Below are 27,310 nucleotides of genomic sequence, written 5' to 3'. Positions count from 1 at the left end.
GATACTCTCCCCCCTTCCCTGCATATGAAAAGATAGATTGGACAGATAGGAGCCAGTGGTCTGTAAATGCATATACTATATACATCTGACACTTTGGGGCTTGGTTAGGAGTCTGAAAATCAGCACGTTATTAAAAAAATCAGCAAAATTATACATAAATGGATAATATAGAAAACATTTATGCAAAGAAAAATCTAGTGTACAATGTCCATTTAAATATGCATGGAAAGGAACATGGAACCCAAACATTTTCAACAAAGGATAACCAGAAAAATGAAGAACATTTGATAATAAAAGTGCATTGGAAAGTTGTTTAAAACTGTATGTTCTGCCTGAATCATGAAAGAAAAAAGTTGGCCTTGTGAACCTAGTAATGATGATTTTGTGTTTGGCAAGTAGAGAAAATATTAATTCTTAGTAATATGATGTCAACACTGCCCCTAAATTAAAAATACCTATACATAATTAGTGCAGCATTATTCAGGAGAATTATGGCTTTCACAAATTACTTTCAGTGACAAGACTGCATTTGGTAAAGATATACTATATAAAAACATATTTTTCAGATTTACTGCATCATATCTTGATCTAAAAACAAAAATACAATTTAAGAAAGATATTAAACACTTAAATACTGCAGTTGCTCAGAGAATCAGTGGGGCTTGTAATCATGTCAGCAATTAACAAATCAGTCAATAATAACAGATAGTACAAGCACCTTAGGCTCTCTGAGCATGTGCTATGTTTAAAATGCTGGTGCACAGTGCATACTTAAATACACTTTTGAAAGAGCTATTATCAGAAGCAGTATTGCTGATGCATGTATTTTAAAACATGCTTCTATACAGAAATGAAATGCATCAATGTGAGTTCCAATGTTGGCTGGGATGGCAATAAAACCCTTTTTAGTTTGTAAAATGAGATGTGCAGTTAGCTTTTGCATATATTATATGTGTGTGTAATAATGTTTTTGTTTAACCTGTCTGACAGTTTGTATTTGTTCCCTATACTGATGGAATGCAGCTGCTGACAGGGGCAGGGCCTGATCACTAGCTCTATGCCACAACATGCCACTAGTACTGCTGCAGCATCCTGCACATGGCACGGTGCGCGCTTCCGACAAATGAAGGCTAGGGATGTGAAGCGCACCCCCGCCTCCAGGTACACTCCGGGAGTGGGCGGGGCTCCCGTAGAGCGACAGCCATCAAGCACCTATCACACGCAGCCGTCTGATTACTTGTGACTACGTCACCCTCCTCACCACTCCGCCCACCGCGGTGGTTTCGGTGTCGTTGCGTCGGGATTATATTGTTTTCTTTTCCTCCGGTGATTATAACGGTGGAATTTGTGAGGTAAAACGACGTTGACGACGCTGTGAGTGGGGCTCAGGCCTTTAGGGAGCTGCTTATCCGGGAGCCTGGGGTAACTATACGGTAAGAGCAGGCCGCAGCCTCGGTTGTGTATGTGGTAAACCGAATGTTATGTTAGGACCCTGCTAGCTGTGAGCTCAGTGTATCAGGCGGCAACCACCCTGCGGGACAGATGTCCAGATGCAGATGAGGAAGCCGTATGATAAACTGCACAGGGAGCAGGCGATGGCACCGGGAAGAACATGAAGGTGCTGCAGAGCTGGCAGTAGGTGGGAAAGAGAAAAGGCGAGGCATTGCTGGATAGGAGAATAGGCGAGCAGCAGAAAGGGCTAGATATACATGAGGAGAAGGGGCTGCAGAGGTAGCAAAGTGAGGTGTAGGTGGGCAGCAGGGCCTGACGTTGCTCGGTAGGGCAGGAGAGGGACACTAAGTAGGGAGTAGGTGGACAGAATATAGCAGAGCAGGAGGGGCAGCAAAATAGCATATAGCTGGGCAGTAGAGTAGATGCGGGTACAGGATAGTAAGGGGGATTAGGTGGGCTTGAGAACAAATGAGGGTACAGGATAGTAAGGGGGATTAGGTGGGCTTGAGAACAAATGAGGGTACAGGATAGTAAGGGGGATTAGGTGGGCTTGAGAACAAATGAGGGTACAGGATAGTAAGGGGGATTAGGTGGGCTTGAGAACAAATGAGGGTACAGGATAGTAAGGGGGATTAGGTGGGCTTGAGAACAAATGAGGGTACAGGATAGTAAGGGGGATTAGGTGGGCTTGAGAACAAATGAGGGTACAGGATAGTAAGGGGGATTAGGTGGGCTTGAGAACAAATGAGGGTACAGGATAGTAAGGGGGATTAGGTGGGCTTGAGAACAAATGAGGGTACAGGATAGTAAGGGGGATTAGGTGGGCTTGAGAACAAATGAGGGTACAGGATAGTAAGGGGGATTAGGTGGGCTTGAGAACAAATGAGGGTACAGGATAGTAAGGGGGATTAGGTGGGCTTGAGAACAAATGAGGGTACAGGATAGTAAGGGGGATTAGGTGGGCTTGAGAACAAATGAGGGTACAGGATAGTAAGGGGGATTAGGTGGGCTTGAGAACAAATGAGGGTACAGGATAGTAAGGGGGATTAGGTGGGCTTGAGAACAAATGAGGGTACAGGATAGTAAGGGGGATTAGGTGGGCTTGAGAACAAATGAGGGTACAGGATAGTAAGGGGGATTAGGTGGGCTTGAGAACAAATGAGGGTACAGGATAGTAAGGGGGATTAGGTGGGTTTGAGAACAAATGAGGGTACAGGATAGTAAGGGGGATTAGGTGGGTTTGAGAACAAATGAGGGTACAGGATAGTAAGGGGGATTAGGTGGGTTTGAGAACAAATGAGGGTACAGGATAGTAAGGGGGATTAGGTGGGCTTGAGAACAAATGAGGGTACAGGATAGTAAGGGGGATTAGGTGGGCTTGAGAACAAATGAGGGTACAGGATAGTAAGGGGGATTAGGTGGGCTTGAGAACAATTGAGGGTACAGGATAGTAAGGGACAGCAGGTACAGAGTTGGTGGGCAGTATAGTTAGGGGCAGCAGGTACAGAGTTGGTGGGCTAAAGAGCAGATGAGGGTACAGGATAGTAAGGGGCAGCAGGTACGGAGTAGGTGGGCTAAAGAGCAGGTGAGGATACAGGATAGTAAGGGGGAGTAGGTGGGATAAAGAGCAGGTGAGGCAGGATAGTAAGGGGCAGCAGGTACGGCGTAGGTGGGTTAAGGAGCAGGTCAGGGTACAGGATAGTAAGGGGCTGCCGGTAGAGAGTCAGTGGGCAGTATAGTAAGGGGCAGCAGGTACGGAGTAGGTGGGCTAAAGAGCAGGTGAGGGTACAGGATAGTAAGGGGCAGCAGGTACGGAGTAGGTGGGCTAAAGAGCAGGTGAGGGTAGAGAATAGTAAGGGGCAGCAGGTACGGAGTAGGTGGGCTAAAGAGCAGGTGAGGGTACAGAATAGTAAGGGGCAGCAGGTACGGAGTAGGTGGGCTAAAGAGCAGGTGAGGGTACAGAATAGTAAGGGGCAGCAGGTACGGAGTAGGTGGGCTAAGGAGCAGGTGAGGGTACAGAATAGTAAGGGGCAGCAGGTACGGAGTAGGTGGGCTAAGGAGCAGGTGAGGGTACAGAATAGTAAGGGGCAGCAGGTACGAAGTAGGTGGGCTAAAGAGCAGGTGAGGGTACAGAATAGTAAGGGGTAGCAGGTACGGAGTAGGTGGGCTAAAGAGCAGGTGAGGGTACAGGATAGTAAGGGGCAGCAGGTACGGAGTAGGTGGGCTAAAGAGCAGGTGAGGGTACAGGATAGTAGGGGGCAGCATGCACTTTAGTATATGGAGGTTCTGGTTAGAAGAGCAGGTGAGGGGCAACAAGGTAGGTGGGTAGGAGAGACAAGGTACATCAGGACACTGTGTTGCTGAAAAGTAAGGAGTTGCTAGGAAGCAGGAGGAGACAGGTTAGCTGGGCAAAGTTTTGATGAATAGTAGCAGAGCAGGAAGTTACTGGGTTTAAGAATATGGGAGTAGGCAAGGTGCATTAATGAAATGATTGGTAGGTAGTAGTTGGGTATAGATCAAATAAGGGGCAATAGACCAGGGAGTAAGGGGACCAGAATGGGGTAGAAAGCCAGGTAACACATTTTCTGGGAGTAGTCTGCTAAATAATGCATGTGACCGGCATGCAGGAGAGCAGGTGCAATGTTGTTAGCAATGGGGCAGGTAGTGTACAGCTACCCAAGGACAGACAGTTTTTTTCTTAGTTTTAATAAAATTAGTATATAAGCAGAAACCTACACGGCTAATGATTAGCTTTCTGTAAGTTGCAGACCACGGGCATATCTGACAAGTTGCAGCATCTAACAGTTTTGGTTATTTCACATATAGATGTTGCCTGGCTCCCAAAAATGTGCTGCAGGCATCTAAATTATTTTTCAACCTCTGAATGTAGTGTACTTGTTATTGGTTTGCTGAAGTTTACAGAGGGATATTTATTTATATTAGAGTATTGAATGGTCTTCTTTTAACTTTTTACTTTGTGTTAGTAAGCAAAAGCATATCTGGAATTAAAACTTTAGATTCCTGTGCTGTTTAATTATACTGTCATATAGCAATCATAGGAAACTTGTGTTATATATATGTTGACACACAGCTTTGTCAAGATTAAAAAAACATTGGAGTTGAGACCTAAATTTTAAAGGAACAGTGTAGTCAAACTTTCATGAGTCAGATAGGGCATTTCATTTTAAACCATTTTCCAATTTACTTTTATCAATTTTGCTTTGTTCTCTTGATATTCTTAGTTGAAAGCTAAACCTAGGTAGGCTCATATGCTAATTTCTAAGCCCTTGATGGCCGCCTCTTATCTGAGAGCATTCATTTGTGTGTTCCATATAGATAACATTGTCCTCATGCCCATGGAGTTACTTATGAGAGGGCACTGATTGGCTAAAATGCAAGTCTGTCAAAAGAACTGAAATAAGGGGGCAGTCTGCAGTGACTTAGGTACAAGGTAATCTCAGAAAAGTATATTAATATAAGTGTTGGTTATGCGAGAATGGGTAATAAAGGGATTATCTTTTTAAATAATACAAATTCTGGATTAGATTGTCCATTTAAAGCTGCATAATGCTCTGTTAGAACATTTAATGATTCTTCTGCTGCTTGCAAATAACTCCTGTAAGTAGGTTTAAACGCAGAGTTAAAGTCAGAGCAGCAATGCACTACTGTGATCTAGCTCAGCACATCAGGTGAGCCAATGACAAGAGACATGTGTATAGTCACTAGTCACCTGCTATCTCCCAGTAGTGCATTGCTGCTCCTGAGCCTACCTAGGTATCGTTTTCAACAAAGGGTACTAAGAGAACAAAATACATTTGCTAATTGAAGTAAATTGAAAAGTGTCTTAATATTGCAGGTGCTATTAAAATCATAAACGTTAAATGTTCACTTTAATGGCTCTTTAACTTCTGGTTGACTTTTTGTTTTGCATATAACACTTTTCATAAATATCCTTTGTTGTAAACCCCTGTGAAGTTTGTCAGTCTCTTGTTTTAATACTTTGTTTCAGTTTAGTTCTGCAAGTCATTGCACAAAGAGAGATAAGTTGAAAATAAACTGCTCTGTATATCTCTAGAGCAGTCTGCTTGGGCATTAAATGTATTTTAAAGTATTTGTGACTGCATAGTATATAGCACAATATAAACAAAGAATGTGTATTTGCACTAATTGGAAGGATATAATGTCCGTATGTTTTATTTGTTTAAGATGATTGCAACCTCCAACAGAAAAAAGGAAAGAAAGCACACAATAAAGAAGCCAAAAAGAATTGCCATCATGTAATAAAGCTATAACGTAGCCTTCACATGTAAGGCTTGAACGAGTAAGAGCACTTTTATTCAGGGGGCAAACAATAATCACTCATTTGCAATTGGATACTTTAAATACAGAGCCCCCAACAAAACTGAAAGACACCATCATACACAGCGATTTCCGTAAGCGGGTAAGTAGTTTGTTAGTCTCAACCCTCCTAGTGACCTTCAGTTACTGACCAACAGGACTTCACTATTGTCTGCAATCCTTTTTTTTCTGTTGGCGGTTGTAATGATCCTGAACATGAGAAGACATACAGACATATCCTTCTAATTAGTGCACATACACATTTTTCTGTGTTTATTTTGTATCGCTTGTATGTTAGAAGATTACTATTTTTGTTGCATTATATAAGCCCTGTATTACAGAATACCTTCATAAAAATACACTGTTTAAATATTTAAGGCTCATGTTGGCAAAACTAGCAGAATATTGATGCTTCAAAGTAGTCCAGAGACAATGAGGAGGTTTTGCATCTGGCCTATTCTCTGTCTAAATTTAGTGCCAATTTAAGATCTATGCAGTCACACTATGCAAGGTCAGGGAGACTGCAGTATATGTATGAGATGGACATTTTAAAGCAAATTTGACAGGCCCCTCAGTGGATTAAAATACATTACAGTTCCCAAGCAGAACACAGCCAGTGAGACAGTCAGAATTTGAAATTGTATGTAGCCATCAATCACCTGTGGTTTCCTGCTTCAGAACTACAATGCTTGTGGCTCCTGTACTGTAATTTAGCTACACATTTAACACTTTTTAGGAAGTTATAAATATGGCACATTCTAAAAAGATAGGGCATGTCATTTTTGAACTGTAATGCCCCTTTAAGTATGCTATACACTATAAACTTCCGCCTCTCTGGTGATAGTGGGTACTTCATTTTCAGAGGAAAATTACAGGGCAAGCTGTCAAATTAAATAGCTGAATTTAATGTCCCTTTAATGGGGGGAAAATCGACACTATCACCCCGAAAGATGATTATGGAAGTGGTCAACCAATATGCACTTGTAGACATGTGGTGCTGCACACAGCTGTCAATTAATCTTTACATTAAATAAAATTAGCAGTTAGTGCAGAGATGATTAGTTCAAATGGGTTCACTTAAGAACATTGATTTTTCTATGTATTAACATTGGCTGCAGGAAAATAAAGCTTTGTATTTGTGCAGTTACTGCTTTGTTAAACATCCTAAGAAAAACAAGTCCATGCATGTAATCACGGTCGTTCTGAAAGTACAAAGTCTTACAAAAATGTTCTATTACTTAACTGCATTTTTAGAACATATTTTTAAAGAAAAGAAAGAAAATAAAAAAAATAATAAATTAAAATACTTCCTTTGGGGTATCATGTTTTGATATCTCTGACCTAAGAACTGGGGAACATTTTATAAAGATGCCAGTTGGGCATGGGCTTTCCCCTCTTTTAACCAAGAGTGCTGGCATCATGTGGAGTCTGTATACAAGTGGAAACTGACTTGCACCCTGGTTGTTGCCATTTGAGTTGGATACAAGGAGTACAGAACCCATTGGAACTGACGCTGTATCTATCTATATTACATATGTCAGAGTTCAAATGATCAAAAACATTAAAACATTTTGCCTCTTTATCATCCAGGGGTATTAGCCCCTGTCTGCCTGGCTACTTCTCTGGCGTGCTCATGAGCGCTTGTGTGCAACCCTGTTCGTGCGCAGGCAGGAGCTGTCAATCTCCTCAGTCGGAAGAGACAGTGGAGATTTACATTTTCCACGTAAGAGATGGAGAGCAGGGCAGGGAAGCACCGGTCTAATGCTACTTTATAAATCCTGACTGCAGGTTTGCTTGTGCAAACCTGCAGTCAAAGGGGAGAGAATGGCTTGATAAATCGAGGCCATAGTGTCTTGTTCTCTAAATTAAAGAACATTACTAGTTGGTGTTTTCATGCAGGAATTTGAAAGGGCCAGTAAACCCCTTGTAAACTCATAATTTACAGCAAATGGTGTGTATCAATAATACAAGTATATAGCAAATCTGCTTTACTACACACAAGCATTTTGTACTAAAATGTCAACGTGTTTACTGGCCCTTTAAGGCGATGCAATTTAGTTATAGGTGAGAACTTGAGTTTTTGTGTTTATCCACATGTTCATTAAAATAGATATAAATATTCTACAAAATGTTTGCTTTAAATACTGTATCGTCTGCTGTGTGGGAAGTCTTTCTTTTTGTATTGTGATTTTGTATTAGTAACTATGTGATGAATAAGCAAATAAAGTATCTGTCTGCTGTTTCAAAGCAACAATTAACTGGTGTTCAAATGTTATGTCTACGCTGTTTGGTACAGTTCAATATAGATCATTATATCTTATCAACTCATATGCACAAGATAAATATACTGATTTGATAGTATTGTGCTAAGGGTCTCTCTGGTTTTGATTCATATATTACCAGAATAAATGCCCTTTAGTTTCTTGCTCTACGGCAGATTATAATGGGTGAATTGTTAACATGGTAACTGCAACAAAGGCCGTTAGATATTTCAGTTTCCCTCTGTCTTCTTGAGAAAAAGGTTGGTGTTTAAAGACAGAATACAGGTGCGGCTCTGTAACAATGGTTTCTTGTAATCTGGGCAGACACATGGATAAGTTTGAGAAGCTGTTGCCCAGCAGTTGTGACTACAAAATTGCTTTCCATTTATGGTTAGAGGAAGAAAAGCAGTGCAAGTATAGATTAGATAGGCGGACAAAAAATATTATAGGAGAGAATATTCCATGAAGGTTAAAAATACTGTACAAGTCGCATGTAACCACTGCCTTGTATGCTAAATATTTGTGCGAGCTGTGCAAATAAAGGTTATATTTGCTCTCTAGCTGTGTGCCTCTTAAGTTATAAAGAAAAGACCTACTTGGTAAAGAAACCTGAGCTGCGTGATGACGGTAGATGGTCACATTTCACATGAATAAGTTATAGATTTTTCTGTGTTAAATGTCACAGATCTTTAGCTTTTGTATCTAGGCCAATGTTATGTATTGTGCTGCTATGTCGGCTTTGATATTCAAGTTTCAGTATGTTACATGAGGCAGAGTTTTTCCACATGATATTGGTTACTTAAAAAAGAAAACCTTTGTAGTTTTATTATTATGCTATATTTGTTTGCAATTCACAGCACTATACAGGGGGTGCAGTAAATACAGTCTGGGAAGGCTGAGACACAAGTAATACAGGGTTCTTGATCTTATAAATTGCTAGACTATTTTTGTAATATGGGACCTACCTGAACCTTTTGCCGCCGTTGTATTCCGTCAAAACGGCGCTGGGCTTTAAAGCCGTTATGACGGAATACAACGTCATAGCCAACGGCTGTCCTGAAGCCAACTGCGCTTCCTGGATTTGATTGCGGTCTGGAGGGCGTGCCTAGCGTCAGGGATACCCCCAGACCCGATCCCATAATTGAAATCTCGCGATCGTTGGCACGAGCGCGTGATTTCAATTTGTCTACATCAGAACGTTGTTCCGATGTATAATTTATAACCCTGTCATGAAAGGGTTAATTAGCTGAAAAGTTTATGGTTTTTATTTACAAAAAAAATTGTTCCTTTTAGAGAAGCTGTTCATAAAGCTAAGTGCATTCCCAGTTTAAAGGGGCAGTAAATACAGACTAATATAAATGCTTTGTAATGACTGTAATAGTATAGTCAGAATTAAACTTTCATGATTCAGATAGAGCATGTCATTTTAAGCAACTTTATAATGAACTATTAATTTTTCTTTGTACCTTTTTTTTGTTTTTTCAAATAAAAAAAAAAAAAAAGTTTTAAGAATAGTAGCCGCCCCATTTTTGGTTTAGCACCTGGTTAGAGCATTTTGATTGTCTAAATGTAGCCACCAATCAGCAAGTGCTGCCCAAGTCTAAACCAAAAATGTGCAGTCTCCTAAGCTTACATTCAACTAAAGATACCAAGAGAACAAAGAAAAATTGACAATAGGAGTAAATTAGAAAGTTGCTTAAAATGCATGCTTTATATGAATCATGAAAGTTTAAAGGGCCATAATACCCAAATGTTTAAACACTTGAAAGAGATGCAGCATAGCTGTAAAAAGCAGACTAGAAAATATCTCCTGGACATCTCTATGTAAAAAAGAAAGATATTTTACCTCAAAAGTTCCTCAGTAGCCACCTCCCATTGTAAAGGATTTCTAAGCAGCATTTTAGTGTGTCTGTCCTGGGACATCTGAAGGGATGAGCATCATGCACTCTCATCTTATTTCACCAATCGGGTAAAGGAAGTTTACAATGAAATCTCATGAGTCAAATCTCATGAGATCACAGTAAAAGTTCATGACCTCAGCACTGCTGATGCTGATTGGCTGCTGTTCATTTCTTCATTTTTTTAAATTTTTTTACCTGCAGCTGGGAGCAGTTGTGTAACTTTTTACACAGAACTTACTCTGCTGTGCCGAGGAGATTGTGAGGTAAAATATCTTCCTTTTTTACATAGAGATGCTCAGGTGATATTTTCCTGTCAGCTTTTTACAGTTATACTGCATCAGTTTCAAGTGATTTAGCATATGAGTATTATGTCCCTTTAATTTTGACTAGTCTATCCCTTAAATAAAGAGTAGTAAAACAATTTTGCATTTTTCTCCCTCTTTCCTGTACCCAGAGGCAGAACTTTATTTCACTTTCTGAAATAACTTTCTCTTTAGTTTTCTGCAGGTCATTTTGAAATTTAAATTTTATATTAGGCAGTTACATTAAAGTGAAAGTTAATTTTGCACAGTTTAAACTCAGTAACTCATTATCTCCATCTATATAAACATAATCGCCATAATTTTTTTTTATTAAAAATATTAAATTCTACTGTTTTTTACTAACTTTTTTTTATGCAACCGTTTTCGTCCTGACTCCTCCCATCAGTCCCAACCGCTCTATACGTATCATATATGCGCGTTCACAACGAGCCATAACAATTGCGCATGCGCAATTTAAGGATTCTATCCGCAATGCGCATGCGATTGTCAAAACTGCTGGTCTCCAAATGGGACGCATCCGCAGATGGGCCAATAGGAAGATGACGTAGTGTCACGGCCGCCTAACGGCCAGGATTTCAATTGGCACAGAGAAATACGTAATAAGGAAGTAGGAAAATGAGATTAAAAACTGGTTGTTATTACCGATTATGATATTGGGATTTTAAAACGGGTAAAACTTAGTTTTGAAAAAATTGTAAGAATTTTGATGAATGAAAGTCCTAATGAATTTAAATCTTACACTTAATTATGTTGAGCAAACGTTTAAACTTTACCTTCACTTTAAAGCACCATCTCAATTGCAACATATTGATTAATTGGAGAATAACGTTTTATAATATATTGCAGCAGTCGAATCTCATTGCAAAAATAGCTGCAGCAAAAAAGTTGTTTTTAAAATGTCTCTAGAATACGTTTTGTTTCCCTTGGTCTAATGTCACATAATAAAAAAAGGTGCATTGCGCGTAAGAATGTCTTACTACATTCAGGAGTCGCAGTTTTGCAGTCCATGAAAGGCATGGTGGGGTTGTAAAAATCCATGAGAGCCAGTCTTGCTGCATATTGTTATGGAAAATGTACACAGTGCAACCAGAACACAATGTAGTTGAAGGAAACAGCCTGATGCAGGGCAGTGCTGCAAAGCTCAAGAGCGTAACAGTTCCTGCAAGTGTCCTGTTCTTTCTGCGATGACCTCTCAGATCACAGCATCTTCTGCCTTGGGATTTCTGATTTAAAAGAAAATTGTTTTGTGCATATGACAGGCTTTACAAATCTAACCCTTCAGTAGACGTTATCAGAAAAGAAACTGCAAAACAACCGATCTTTTGCAAACTAAATGACAGTGGATAGCATTGTCTGTTCCTGTGACAAGTTCTGATTGCCTTCTCCAAATAAGGCACGTGGTCTGGGGAGTTCTATTGCTGCAGAGAAGGTGTTAATGCAGTCAAAATGTTTTTACTCTCACAAAGGGGTAAATTTACCATCCCCGCAGTCATACAAGTTTGCAAGTAGAGAACCTGTTCGCCTGCAATCATCACTTGCGATGTTTCGTCTCAGGCTGAAACTTAACCTGTGCGATGCCCTCTCCGGCGCAACCAATTGCGCTAGATCAGGGCATGTCAATCACCTTGAACAAGCGATGGTCGGAGCGATATGATCTCACAACTTCTGAGGTTTCTGATTTTTAAATATGTGGCAGCATGCTCACTTACGTGAACCTGCTCCACATAGCCGAAAATTCCTTAATAAATCTATATAAGTAGTATGTTTATTGCAAGTCTGCAGAACAATACTGTAATTACAAGGTGTTTACTGTCCCTTTAAGCAGCTCTTCTCCTTTTACTCACTGTGCAGACAAGTTGGACTGCTAGACTGCTTTAATTTGTGGGGGTGTTAATGACCCTCTAATGAACAATGTTCTAATATAGATTCATAATTTATTCTATACCTTTTTTAAGTTATGTCTGAAAATTGTGCTTGTCTGATTCCTCTTAGGTAGGCTGAACCTCACATTCTGTATCCTAAGTGTGTTGCAAAATGCTGTAAATGTCTAATCTTGCTCAGTTACACAGTGATTGTTTAGAGCAGTGCACCACCATGCTCAGCAGGAGTTTCAAGTGATTGTTCCATATGCATTTGCTGATCTATACTATGTATGTATTAAAGATAACTTTAATTGATAATTAAAGCTAATTTTAATTGTGGGCACTTTTTTTTTTTTTTAATTTTTTTTTTTTTTTTTTTACCCCCATATAAAAACAAATCGTAACCTTCCGTAAATAAACATTTTACAGTGCCTCATTCTCGGGGTCTGTAGAGCTGTGCTGAATGTGAACCACACCTAAATAATCATTACAGAATGTACATTGGTCTCATTCCTTCACACGCTGCTGCAGCATTTGTTATCGCTAACAGTTATACCACACCCTTCTGTAGTTTGTACACTCTATTGCTCCATCCCTTATCTTGCTCTGTGGCTGCTTAATGTGGGCATAATAAAAGATAATTGCTTAATATTTACAAAAGTTCTTTCCATGCTTTTAACATGTTAGTATAAAGTTTTTACTTATCGGTACGTTTTACAAATAAACATACAGATTCATAGTGTACAGAGCAAAAGATGCATATCTAAATATACACCACTGCAGGGATCTGTATAATGGTTATCCACAGTAACACACCAGGGCCTGACAAATAAAAAAAAAATTCCCCTAGGAGCCAGGCAATGTTTATTCCCCTCTTCCTTTTTTTTTTTTTTTTTATATGTGGAATTATAATTTTATAAAAAAAAAAGTAGGAGCCAGAAATGAAACTTTGAGCCCTGGCTCCTTTTTAATATTTGCCGACATGATATTTATAAGGCATGATTTATCAAGACCTTCTCTCCCCATCATACCACTGCTTCCCTGCCCTGTTCTCCAACTCTTAGATTGAGAATTGCAATCTCCCAGGTCTCTTTTGACATCTCCTTCCCTTGCTTGATTGGCTGTGCAGGGGGGCGGGGTTGCACACAGGAGTGCTTATGTGCAATGGTTTATGCGGACAGCGGATTGCTGCCCGTCAGAGGCAAAGCTGGACTGACAGGGGTGAATATGTATGTCCCTGTCCACCATGGGATAAATCGAACCCATAGTACTGTATACATTGGCTATGAAAATTGAGGCTTTTCTAATTCTCAGAACTTGAACTGCACCCTACTGACGTATCAAGGCTAAACCTAGTATCTTTCAGTAATTGTTTTTAACCGATAACTGTAAAACAATTCATTTTATACTTGAATAATGACTGTGGCTAGTCTTATTTTCTGCAGACTGAAGCCCAGATCGGCTACACCAAATAAAAATCTTAAAAAATAATTGCAGTAAAAATGTTAAAGGGCAACATTCTTATTAATGTTTCATATTTAACCAACCCCCCCCCCCCCCCACACTTTACTTACTTTACCTTCGTCACAGTCCCCTGTATTTTTCAAAAGCGCGTTACGGTGCACTCTCTAATCTTAACACATCCAGTCGTGCCATTGAATTAAATGGCACAATCTTGCACGCTGTGTGATTAGACTTTTTTTTTAGCAATGAGGACAGTGAGGAAGGTAAGGCAAGTAAAGTTTTTTTTTTTTTTTGGGCGGGGGGGTAATTCTTTAATAAAATATATATATATATATATATATATATATATATATATATATATATATATATATATATATATATATTATATTTTATTTTTTTTTCCTTCCAGGTGCAGCTAGGTTGCTATACCAGTTACCGATACTTTTTTTTTTTTAATGTTCTATAACAGTTTACCAAGCACAGTACAGACTAATGATTTAAAATAGCTTCTTTATAATTATGAACTGTAACTCAAGACATTTTGAAATAAAACTTTTATTTGATTGTTGTCACAAAGATCACAGAACAGGTTTATAAATAAAAATTACAATAAAATATATTAACAATAAATAACTTCAGCAGCTGGGACTGGACAGCTACAATTTAAAGGGACGATTACTGGATGCAATTGGGTTGTAGGGTACCTATATAACATCAATCTGACATTTTGTATTTAATACAAAGTAATATAATTTAATTCTGAAAAAAATATTAGGGAAGGAGTTTTCCAGTAACTCCCTTTGAGAAAAATGGGGCATTTGCATTCTACTGACTCAACAGAAAATAGGGCTTGTCTTCATATTTTTCCAGGGCTGCTTTTTATTCCCAGTCCAGCCCTGGCTAAGGATGTTCCTCAGAGTACAGTATGTTTTGAGCATAATTGTGCAAGATGAGAACTAACAGTATAACCGTCAATCTAGCAATTAGAATATTTTTTCAAAGGTTAGTGGCAAATTCATATTAAGGCAGAGAAGCATCTCTGCATGTTCAGCTATAAGTCTATCAGTAAGGACGTTTGACGCTAAACTGAACACTGTGTGTGTGTATTTATATATGTTTGTACGTATGTTAGTGTGTGTGTTTTTACGTATGTTAATGTGTGTATGTGTATATATATGTATGTATGTATGTATATATATATATATATATATATATATATATATATATATATATATAGTGTGTGTATTTATATGTATGTTTGTACGTATGTTAATGTATATGTGTGTGTGTATTTATATGTATGTTTGTACGTATGTTAATGTATATGTGTGTGTGTATTTATATGTATGTTAATGTATATGTGTGTGTGTATTTATATGTATGTTTGTACGTATGTTAATGTATATGTGTGTGTGTATTTATATGTATGTTTGTACGTATGTTAATGTATGTGTGTGTGTATTTATATGTATGTTTGTACGTATGTTAATGTATATGTGTGTGTGTATTTATATGTATGTTTGTACGTATGTTAATGTATATGTGTGTGTGTATTTGTATGTTAATGTATATGTGTGTGTGTATTTATATGTATGTTTGTACGTATGTTAATGTATATGTGTGTGTGTATTTATATGTATGTTAATGTATATGTGTGTGTATTTATATGTATGTTTGTACGTATGTTAATGTATATGTGTGTGTGTATTTATATGTATGTTTGTACGTATGTTAGTGTATATGTGTGTGTGTATTTATATGCATGTTTGTACGTATGTTAATGTGTATTTATATGCATGTTTGTACGTATGTTAGTGTGTGTGTTTACGTATGTTAATATGTATGTATATGTGTGTGTGTGTGTATGTGTATATATATATATATATATATATATATATATATATATATATATATATATATATATATATATATATATATATGTGTGTTTTGTTTTTACGTATGTTAGTGTGTGTTTTTACGTATGTTAATGTGTGTATATATTCATTTCTATGGGCCATCCTTTAGGAAGCATACAGTATACATCAGCAGTATAAGCATGGAGCAGCCGCCCCTCCAAAATAAGCATATAGACCCCAGCACTAAAAAAAATCTCATTGCAGAAAATGAAAGAGTTCTGCCTGTAGGCTTAGCATTACAATTTAAAACCGTATATACTTATCAGGCAGATACGTCCCACCTTTTCCCATTTACTAGACTACTTGCTGTAGGCCTTCCTGCTTTCTTCTTTATCACCTTCTGATAATGATGCTTCCAGCTGGTTTCAGAGACATTCATCTTTCTGGGGCACACTACAGCTCCCTGTTTTTTCCTTACTCCATGGAACCTCCAGCAACACCATCAGGTCACTACCTGAGCACTTTTTACCTGCATTATCGGAGGCTTTTTTATTTGACTTGCTTATATTCAATATATTGCATCCTGTTAATATTGTCTTTCCCTGTTGTATTTGCAATTTTGCCTCAATAAAAAGATTGAAATAAAAATACAAACCATAGCACTTATTTTGAATTTCTAATCAGTAGTATATGTTTTCCCTCTGACAATTTCCAAGTGAATTACATTTCCCATCGCCTGTATCACGTGACAGCCATCAGCCAATCACAAAACAATAAACATATATATACTGTGTGCTATTGCACATGCTTAGAAGGAGCTGGTGCCTCAGTGTGCATATTCACATTTTATGCACATTTTGATAACCACCCTTTCCAATGTACTTGTGTTTTTATTTTTTAAAATTGGATACTCTACCTACCTGGATCATGAAAGTTTAATTTTGACTTTAGGGCCTTTTTAAATTGCTGGAAAAGGGGGGAGGGGGTGTAAAAATCTTGAGCTGTTCCAGTTCCCTTTAAAAGCAGAAAGGGAAATGAAAGCCACATTTGAGTGTACAGTAGAGTGAAGTGATCTTTATCCTAGGCTCTGTGGTCACTTAGCGCACACTCCCCCCTTCTGACATGCTTCCAATGGTGACACGCAGCTTAAAGGGACATTAAATTGTATAAAGAAAATAGTCTAGCGCATTTTATTCTTGCACTATTGTTTGTATATAGCAGTGTTTCATTTCTGTAAAGGGGTTAAACACACAGTCAAAGTCCGCTCCAGAGCAGCAACAGAAGATACGAAGAGAAAATGTAAATTCAAAAGTCTCTTAAAATTGCATGCTTTGTCTCAATCATAAAAGCTTCATATTGACATCACTTCAATGTATGCAATAAGAATACACAGTCTAACTCATCATGCACAGTAAGTAAAATCTGTGTTAACTCTTATTAGAAGAATCTTTATCAAATGGGCAATTAATGTTTTGAAATACTCTGCAGTGCATTTTCTAATGTCCCTTTTTTAAAAGTGAATTAAACTTTTTTTTTTTTTCTCTCATAAGTTTGGAATATATCAGATATTAAAGGGACAGTCTACAATAGAATTGTTATTTTTTTTTTAAAAGATAATCCCTTTATTACCCATTTCCCAGTTTTGCGTAACCAACACTGTTATATTAATTCACTTTTTACCTCTGGGATAACCTTGTATCTAAGCATCTTCTGACAGCCCCCTGATCACATGGCGTGAACACATTGTTATCTATATGGCCCACATGTTGTGAAAAACAAATACAAAAGCATGTGATAAGAGGCTGTCTTTAGTGGCTTAAAAACAGGCAGAAATTCAGAGGGTTCAATGTTATAAAGTATATTAATATAACCGTTGGTTGTGCAAAGCTGGGGAATGGGTAGTAAAGGCATTATCTGTCTTTTTAAACAATAACAATTTTGTGTAGATTGTCCCTTTAAGAGAACCATTATAGTGAAAAAAGACATTCTCTAATTCATTTGAGCATGTAATTTTATCCTGCAATGCCATATGCTTAACCTCCGCAAAGGGGTTAGGTACATAGTTAAAGTACAGCTTGGTAGCTGCAGAGAAACTGAGAGCGGAAAGTGACGCTGGCCCAATCAGCAGCGCTACTCGGGCATCCTATATTTTTATTGTCTCAGTGGCAGTTTACGCTCAGGACTAGAAGTTCACTTCATTGTCTCTTCAGTTCCCTTTTGCTTTGCATTTTCATGTAGCAAATTTGTTGTCTTTTAAGTGCTGGTAAATCCTAGTGTTTTTGAAACACTAGGCTTTACCAGCGCTATAAATAAAGGGAACTTTCAGTCAAAGTATAAAAAAACTTCATTTGGAAAGTACCTCTATTTGTAGCAAGTTTATGCTGAGCTGCTCCAGCCGCCAACGGCAAAATACAATTTTTTCAATTAAGTGACATTCCCACCTCTCAGCCAATAGCCGTGCGAGTCAATCGGCATTATGCTGTATGGCTAGCATGCTATTGATAAAGGAGTTTTGCTGGAGGTGCTCAGCTCGGCATAAACATGCTGCAAATAAAGGAACTTTCAGCATAAAGTTTTTTGTTTTTTTTTATACTTCACTGATGTTCCTTTTTATTTGTAGTACTGGTAAATCCTAGTGTTTTAACAACGCTAGGATTTACCATCATTTTTAGTCCATAGAAAAAAAATTCTACACTTTGGTTGTTATATCTGTTGTTTTTACTGGCATGTGTCTGAGGCTTTACACATTTTACATCAAATTTAGGAACCAATCAGAATATTAAAAGGACAGCAAATATAATTAAGTTCAAATTAGTTGTGTGCCTGTATTCCTTCCCGGACTATAAATATCATAAGCTGCGCAGTGTTTAAGTATGAGAATGTCTCCTTCCTGCAAGATTCTCCTGTGCACCATACTGACTTTTTTTTTTTTTAAACATTTTTATCAGCTGGCTGTACAGTCAGTAGGGAACTGTACCACTTGCTGCTTTCACTCAGTTCTGTGTGCTCTTCATGGCCTAAAACTAGAAGCAGACCTGCTCACAACTCTCTCACCCACAGATCCTGTAGGACTGGGAGTGCATACAATATAGAGTGAGAACAGCAGAGGCAGTAAGGCTTCTTTCTCAATGGCTGTGCTAACCACAGATTTAAAGGTATTTTTTTTATGCATTGATCTGCTTATCAAATTTACTGTCCACACAAAAGAGAGAGGAGCACCGCCACACAGATTAGAGTAAAATGTAAGCTTTTATTCACAAAAAAGTTTTACATTTTTTTACTGCACAGTTTTAAAGGCAGACACTACCTTTTTAATTTAGTGTCTCATGGCTACTGTCCCTTTTAATGCCAGGTGGGTTGCTTGTATATAGAAATGTTAGGAGTACGGGTAAACGTCTAAAAACCATGTCTCTTGCTTTTGGGATCTGTAAATCATAAGATAAAAGGAGCTTGCATAAACAAGAGGACCAAAAAAAACCCAATTAGTACAATGGAAATCTGCCACCAGTTAATAATTGGGATGAACTGAATTGGGTTAATATTCTTCTTTCACTGGTTTAAAAAGCTTTTTTCTTGAGCATTTTTGCTTTGAAGTTTTTCTGTTTATTTCTCACCCTGGGAAACCTTAAAGTTTATAGAGAGATGGATAAAATATATTTATTTCAGAGGTAAATTAAAAAACAAAACTTTTTTTCTGTTTAGATGGAGTGATCGCAAAAATGCAAATAAACGTTTTTTTTATTCCTGTCCCACTCCCAATAGGGGTTAAAGGGACAGTTTACAATCGAATTGTTATAGTTTAAAAAAATAATCCCTTTATTCCCCAGTTTTCCACAACCAACCCAGTTAAATTAATACACATTTTACCTCTGTTTACCTTGTGTCTAAGCCTCTTCTGACAGAACCCTGATCGCATGACTGTGATTATTTAAAATCTATTGAGTTGCATTTAGTACTGTTGTGTTAACTCTTTAGAAAAAAACTCCCTGGGTGTGAAAACCAATGTTATCTATATGGCCCACATGAACTAGCAGTCTCCTGTTGGGAAAAGCAAATACAAAAGCATGTGATTAAGAGGCTGTCAAATTTAGAGGTTTAAATGTTATAAAGTATATTAATATAACAGTGTTGGTTGTGAAAAGCTGGGGAATGGCTAGTAAAGGCATTATCTATCTCTTTATACAATAACAATTTTTGTGTAGACTGTCCCTTTTTAAGGGACATCTGGAAGCAGGGCTCGACCTGTTAAATGCAATCAATCAATTAATTCATAATGAGACCACAGAGGCAGCTAACATTAGATTGCAATTGCTGTATGATGTTAGAGGCCTGAATTTCATCACATTTACATTCAAGGGGGTTTAAAGAAGCGATGTGCATTCAGATGGTTTGTTATAAAACTAATGCTGAATATGGCCGCTGCTGCCAAACGCATTCAGCGTCATCACGCGTATAATCAAGTGACAATTACTCCTCCTACCCTCGCATCATTTCTAATGAGGCTTCAAAGGAAGTATTAAAGTCCATTCTCAAAAAATGGATATGGGTTTGTAGCTGTGAGGCCTAGAAAGGATCCCGTTGCACCAGGATAAATTTTAGGTGTAGCTGGTGGGGAGAAGTGAGGAGCTCCAATTGGTGTCTTGGGACCCCTGGGCTTAATTTTAAAGGGATAGGAAAGTCAAAATGAAACTTGCATGGTTCAGATATAGCAGGTCATTTTAAGACTCTTTTTTAAATTAACTTTATTTTTAATGTACTTTGCTCTCTTTGGTATCCCTTTATTGAAAAGAATATGCACATATCCTGCAGTAGCGGGAGCTAGCTGATTGGTGCCTGCACACACTTGTCTCTTGTGATTGGATAACTAGATGTGCTCAGCTAGCTGCCAGTAGTGCAATGCTGTTCCTTCAGCAAAGGAAAAGAAGAGAATTAAGCTAATTTGATAATAGAAGTAAACTGAAAAGCTGTATAAAATAGTTTGTTCTATAATTGTTCTATCCATGAACTAGCATGACGTAGTTCCATAACAATACAAAATAAACAAATATATTTTATTATTGACTTGTACAAATGCATTTTGTCTATCTATATTGTAAAATACAGCTCTCGAAAACTGACCTGTGAGACTTGTGTTTAAATAAGAGAGGAACATTTGTATCCGTATTGCTCATATTTTCCTATATCCTATTAGCAGATCCAAGTTTTTTAACGTGGTATCCACCCATTTTATTACTATTTTTTTTGGCTGAGGTCTTTGCTGCCATGAAATCATAGAGGATTGTTCTTCATACAGTGTGTGTGTGTATATGTTCTTCATACAGTGTGTGTGTATATGTTCTTCATACAGTGTGTGTGCATATGTTCTTCATACAGTGTGTGTGTGTATATGTTCTTCATACAGTGTGTGTGTGTATATGTTCTTCATACAGTGTGTGTGTGTATATGTTCTTCATACAGTGTGTGTGTGTATATGTTCTTCATACAGTGTGTGTGTATATGTTCTTCATACAGTGTGTGTATATGTTCTTCATACAGTGTGTGTATATATGTTCTTCATACAGTGTGTGTATATATGTTCTTCATACAGTGTGTGTGTGTGTGTGTATGTTCTTCATACAGTGTGTGTGTATGTTCTTCATACAGTGTGTGTGTATGTTCTTCATACAGTGTGTGTGTATGTTCTTCATACAGTGTGTGTGTATGTTCTTCATACAGTGTGTGTGTATGTTCTTCATACAGTGTGTGTGTATGTTCTTCATACAGTGTGTGTGTATGTTCTTCATACAGTGTGTGTGTATGTTCTTCATACAGTGTGTGTGTATGTTCTTCATACAGTGTGTGTGTATGTTCTTCATACAGTGTGTGTGTATGTTCTTCATACAGTGTGTGTGTATGTTCTTCATACAGTGTGTGTGTATGTTCTTCATACAGTGTGTGTGTATGTTCTTCATACAGTGTGTGTGTGTATGTTCTTCATACTGTGTGTGTGTGTATGTTCTTCATACAGTGTGTGTGTGTGTGTATGTTCTTCATACAGTGTGTGTGTGTGTGTGTATGTTCTTCATACAGTGTGTGTGTTCTTCATACAGTGTGTGTGTGTGTGTGTATGTTCTTCATACAGTGTGTGTGTGTGTGTGTATGTTCTTCATACAGTGTGTGTGTGTATGTTCTTCATACAGTGTGTGTGTGTGTTCTTCATACAGTGTGTGTGTGTGTTCTTCATACAGTGTGTGTGTGTGTTCTTCATACAGTGTGTGTGTGTGTTCTTCATACAGTGTGTGTGTGTTCTTCATACAGTGTGTGTGTGTATGTTCTTCATACAGTGTGTGTGTGTGTATGTTCTTCATACAGTGTGTGTGTGTGTATGTTCTTCATACAGTGTGTGTGTGTGTATGTTCTTCATACAGTGTGTGTGTGTGTGTGTGTATGTTCTTCATACAGTGTGTGTGTATGTTCTTCATACAGTGTGTGTGTGTGTGTGTATGTTCTTCATACAGTGTGTGTGTGTATGTTCTTCATACAGTGTGTGTGTGTTCTTCATACAGTGTGTGTGTATGTTCTTCATACAGTGTGTGTGTGTGTGTGTATGTTCTTCATACAGTGTGTGTGTGTGTGTATGTTCTTCATACAGTGTGTGTGTGTGTATGTTCTTCATACAGTGTGTGTGTATGTTCTTCATACAGTGTGTGTGTGTGTGTATGTTCTTCATACAGTGTGTGTTCTTCATACAGTGTGTGTGTGTGTGTTCTTCATACAGTGTGTGTGTGTATGTTCTTCATACAGTGTGTGTGTGTATGTTCTTCATACAGTGTGTGTGTGTATGTTCTTCATACAGTGTGTGTGTGTTCTTCATACAGTGTGTGTGTGTGTTCTTCATACAGTGTGTGTGTATGTTCTTCATACAGTGTGTGTGTATGTTCTTCATACAGTGTGTGTGTATGTTCTTCATACAGTGTGTGTGTATGTTCTTCATACAGTGTGTGTGTATGTTCTTCATACAGTGTGTGTGTATGTTCTTCATACAGTGTGTGTGTATGTTCTTCATACAGTGTGTGTGTATGTTCTTCATACAGTGTGTGTGTATGTTCTTCATACAGTGTGTGTGTATGTTCTTCATACAGTGTGTGTGTATGTTCTTCATACAGTGTGTGTGTATGTTCTTCATACAGTGTGTGTGTATGTTCTTCATACAGTGTGTGTGTGTGTGTGTATGTTCTTCATACAGTGTGTGTGTATGTTCTTCATACAGTGTGTATGTTCTTCATACAGTGTGTGTGTGTTCTTCATACAGTGTGTGTGTGTTCTTCATACAGTGTGTGTGTGTTCTTCATACAGTGTGTGTGTGTTCTTCATACAGTGTGTGTGTGTTCTTCATACAGTGTGTGTGTGTTCTTCATACAGTGTGTGTGTGTTCTTCATACAGTGTGTGTGTGTGTGTATGTTCTTCATACAGTGTGTGTGTATGTTCTTCATACAGTGTGTGTGTATGTTCTTCATACAGTGTGTGTGTATGTTCTTCATACAGTGTGTGTGTGTGTGTGTTCTTCATACAGTGTGTGTGTGTGTGTGTTCTTCATACAGTGTGTGTGTGTGTGTGTTCTTCATACAGTGTGTATGTTCTTCATACAGTGTGTATGTTCTTCATACAGTGTGTATGTTCTTCATACAGTGTGTGTGTATATGTTCTTCATACAGTGTGTGTACAGGGAGTGCAGAATTATTAGGCAAATGAGTATTTTGACCACATCATCCTCTTTATGCATGTTGTCTTACTCCAAGCTGTATAGGCTCGAAAGCCTACTACCAATTAAGCATATGAGGTGATGTGCATCTCTGTAATGAGAAGGGGTGTGGTCTAATGACATCAACACCCTATATCAGGTGTGCATAATTATTAGGCAACTTCCTTTCCTTTGGCAAAATGGGTCAAAAGAAGGACTTGACAGGCTCAGAAAAGTCAAAAATAGTGAGATATCTTGCAGAGGGATGCAGCACTCTTAAAATTGCAAAGCTTCTGAAGCGTGATCATCGAACAATCAAGCATTTCATTCAAAATAGTCAACAGGGTCGCAAGAAGCATGTGGAAAAACCAAGGCGCAAAATAACTGCCCATGAACTGAGAAAAGTCAAGCGTGCAGCTGCCAAGATGCCACTTGCCACCAGTTTGGCCATATTTCAGAGCTGCAACATCACTGGAGTGCCCAAAAGCACAAGGTGTGCAATACTCAGAGACATGGCCAAGGTAAGAAAGGCTGAAAGACGACCACCACTGAACAAGACACACAAGCTGAAACGTCAAGGCTGGGCCAAGAAATATCTCAAGACTGATTTTTCTAAGGTTTTATGGACTGATGAAATGAGAGTGAGTCTTGATGGGCCAGATGGATGGGTTGGTAAAGGGCAGAGAGCTCCAGTCCGACTCATACGCCAGCAAGGTGGAGGTGGAGTACTGGTTTGGGCTGGTATCATCAAAGATGAGCTTGTGGGGCCTTTTCTGGTTGAGGATGGAGTCAAGCTCAACTCCCAGTCCTACTGCCAGTTTCTGGAAGACACCTTCTTCAAGCAGTGGTACAGGAAGAAGTCTGCATCCTTCAAGAAAAACATGATTTTCATGCAGGACAATGCTCCATCACACGCGTCCAAGTACTCCACAGCTTGGCTGGCAAGAAAGGGTATAAAAGAAGAAAATCTAATGACATGGCCTCCTTGTTCACCTGATCTGAACCCCATTGAGAACCTGTGGTCCATCATCAAATGTGAGATTTACAAGGAGGGAAAACAGTACACCTCTCTGAACAGTGTCTGGGAGGCTGTGGTTGCTGCTGCACGCAATGTTGATGGTGAACAGATCATAACACTGACAGAATCCATGGATGGCAGGCTTTTGAGTGTCCTTGCAAAGAAAGGTGGCTATATTGGTCACTGATTTGTTTTTGTTTTGTTTTTGAATGTCAGAAATGTATATTTGTGAATGTTGAGATGTTATATTGGTTTCACTGGTAAAAATAAATAATTGAAATGGGTATATATTTGTTTTTTGTTAAGTTGCCTAATAATTATGCACAGTAATAGTCACCTGCACACACAGATATCCCCCTAAAATAGCTATAACTAAAAACAAACTTAAAAACTACTTCCAAAACTATTCAGCTTTGATATTAATGAGTTTTTTGGGTTCATTGAGAACATGGTTGTTGTTCAATAATAAAATTAATCCTCAAAAATACAACTTGCCTAATAATTCTGCACTCCCTGTATATGTTCTTCATACAGTGTGTGTGTGTGTGTATATGTTCTTCATACAGTGTGTGTGTGTATATGTTCTTCATACAGTGTGTGTGTGTGTGTATATGTTCTTCATACAGTGTGTGTGTGTGTGTATATGTTCTTCATACAGTGTGTGTGTGTGTATATGTTCTTCATACAGTGTGTGTGTGTGTGTATATGTTCTTCATACAGTGTGTGTGTGTGTGTATATGTTCTTCATACAGTGTGTGTGTATATGTTCTTCATACAGTGTGTGTGTATATGTTCTTCATACAGTGTGTGTGTATATGTTCTTCATACAGTGTGTGTGTGTGTGTATATGTTCATACAGTGTGTGTGTGTGTGTATATGTTCATACAGTGTGTGTGTGTGTGTATATGTTCATACAGTGTGTGTGTGTGTATATGTTCATACAGTGTGTGTGTGTGTATATGTTCATACAGAGTGTGTGTGTGTATATGTTCATACAGTGTGTGTGTGTATATGTTCATACAGTGTGTGTGTGTATATGTTCATACAGTGTGTGTGTGTATATGTTCATACAGTGTGTGTGTGTATATGTTCATACAGTGTGTGTGTGTATATGTTCATACAGTGTGTGTGTGTATATGTTCATACAGTGTGTGTGTGTATATGTTCATACAGTGTGTGTGTGTATATGTTCATACAGTGTGTGTGTGTATATGTTCATACAGTGTGTGTGTGTATATGTTCATACAGTGTGTGTGTGTATATGTTCATACAGTGTGTGTGTGTATATGTTCATACAGTGTGTGTGTGTATATGTTCATACAGTGTGTGTGTGTATATGTTCATACAGTGTGTGTGTGTATATGTTCATACAGTGTGTGTGTGTATATGTTCTTCATACAGTGTGTACGTTCTTTGGCAGAACTTGTAAGCACCAGTGATAATGCAAATAGTGTATGCAGCAGTTTAGTCTCCCTCCGCTATATCTATCTGTCGTGTCTCTCTTTCTCTCATCCTGGGAGGTCAGATCTAGTATTATAGGAGCTGTGGCTCCATGACTTCTGGGATTTGTCAAGTCCTGGATAAAGGGATGTTCGGATGCAAAACTAATATGCTCTAATTTGTAATATTTTATTTTAGCACTAGTGACCCTTTTAGATTATGGAAATGATCACAGGTTTATTTAATGATTGTCTACAAAATTCACCATTAAAGTCTGTTTTGTTGTAGATAAATCGCTTGATTAGTTTTTCTAAAGAATAGTGATTGACCCCAATGTGTGTTTGATGCAAAAATGGCATGCTCTAATAATTAGCCAGTTATTGGTGGTTACATACAAGAGCTGCCTCTCATTGGCTCCCCTGCTGTGTTCTGCTCTTGAGCTGCAGTGTATGCGGCTTACACGGGAGGCTTTACCTATGCTTTTAACTCCTTTGTGGGGGTTACACACACATCGAGTGAGTATAGGTACTTTAAAAACATATTAGTCTGTGAATTCTTTGCATCAGAAATTCTAATTTGTTTGAGATGTTTAATCCTTTTGATATCCTATCATGTTATACACATTTCATGTCCTGGTCAAACAAATGTGATTCGTTGTTCATATAGCTTAGAGCAGTGTTTAGCAAACAAATGCAGCAAGATAATGCTATTATGTTTTCTATATTATTGCTTAAACTAACAGAGAAACCGTTCCCAGAGAACTCCTGATCATTTACTGGGACATGGGTTGTTTTCCCGCTCACATGAGGCACCACGCTGTGCTGTGATCACATCCTAGAATAGAAAAAAGTGCTCTCATGTAAAGGGAATAATGACTCTAAAAATTCTTAATTCTTAACTCCCTCCCCCCCTTTTCTATTCACCCCCATATAAAAAGTCATTTAAATCTAACATTTTAGTATTTCCTTCTAATCTTTGCTGTCTGGTTCTGCTAGTGGAGAGGGATAGTGATTTATACAGGATAGGTATATGAACAGAGACCTGAAGTACATTTTGAAATTTCCTCTTGTAGATGACACTAAGAAAGCAGAGTTTACGCTTTACAACGTCTCTTTATATGCTTTAAAAGGGCATTAAAAGCCTCTTGTTTTTGTTGAAAATGGCCTAAGCCAGCTATTTGATTTGTAGATAATATTGTTACACAATATTCTTTTCTCTTGTAAGGTGTATCCAGTCCACGGATCATCCATTACTTGTGGGATATTCTCCTTCCCAACAGGAAGTTGCAAGAGGACACCCACAGCAGCGCTGTCTATATAGCTCCTCCCCTAACTGCCATATCCAGTCATTCTCTTGCAATTCTCAACAAACATGGAGGTAGTAAGAGAGAAGTGGTGAAATGTAGCTGTTATTTTACTTCAATCAAAAGTTTATTATTTTTAAATGGTACCGGAGTTGTACTATTTTGTTCCAGGCAGAAAAATAGAAGAATCTGCCTGTGATTTCTATGATCTTAGCAGGTTGTAACTAAGATCCATTGCTGTTCTCACACATGACTGAAGAGAGAGAGAACTTCAGCGGGGGAATGGCGTGCAGGTTATCCTGCTATGAGGTATGTGCAGTTAAGATTTTTCTAGAAGATGTGAATGCTAGAAAATGCTGCTGATGCCAAAT

The 27,310-nt window shown here is 38.2% G+C and overlaps 1 protein-coding gene across 4 annotated transcripts in view; it reads left to right on the top strand.

Annotated features, from left to right (window-relative positions):
- Window positions 1-1,228: 1,228 nt before the first annotated feature.
- The window catches only part of FBXO34 (F-box protein 34), a 107,685-nt gene continuing 81,603 nt past the window's right edge, over window positions 1,229-27,310 (top strand). For 2 of the 4 annotated variants that reach the window (XM_053697338.1, XM_053697336.1), the window contains exons 1-2: window positions 1,229-1,433; window positions 5,659-5,893. The gene's annotated coding sequence lies outside the window, so the exon portion shown is untranslated. The remainder of the gene's footprint in view (window positions 1,434-5,658; window positions 5,894-27,310) is intronic. The other 2 variants (XM_053697337.1, XM_053697339.1) reach the window with 1 other exon arrangement.

This window comes from Bombina bombina, chromosome 1 (assembly GCF_027579735.1).
Source record: "Bombina bombina isolate aBomBom1 chromosome 1, aBomBom1.pri, whole genome shotgun sequence".
In the NCBI taxonomy this organism is placed as follows: domain Eukaryota; kingdom Metazoa; phylum Chordata; class Amphibia; order Anura; family Bombinatoridae; genus Bombina; species Bombina bombina.
The sequence above is the reverse complement of the archived record's forward strand: the minus strand, read 5'-3'. Positions and strand labels throughout refer to the sequence as shown.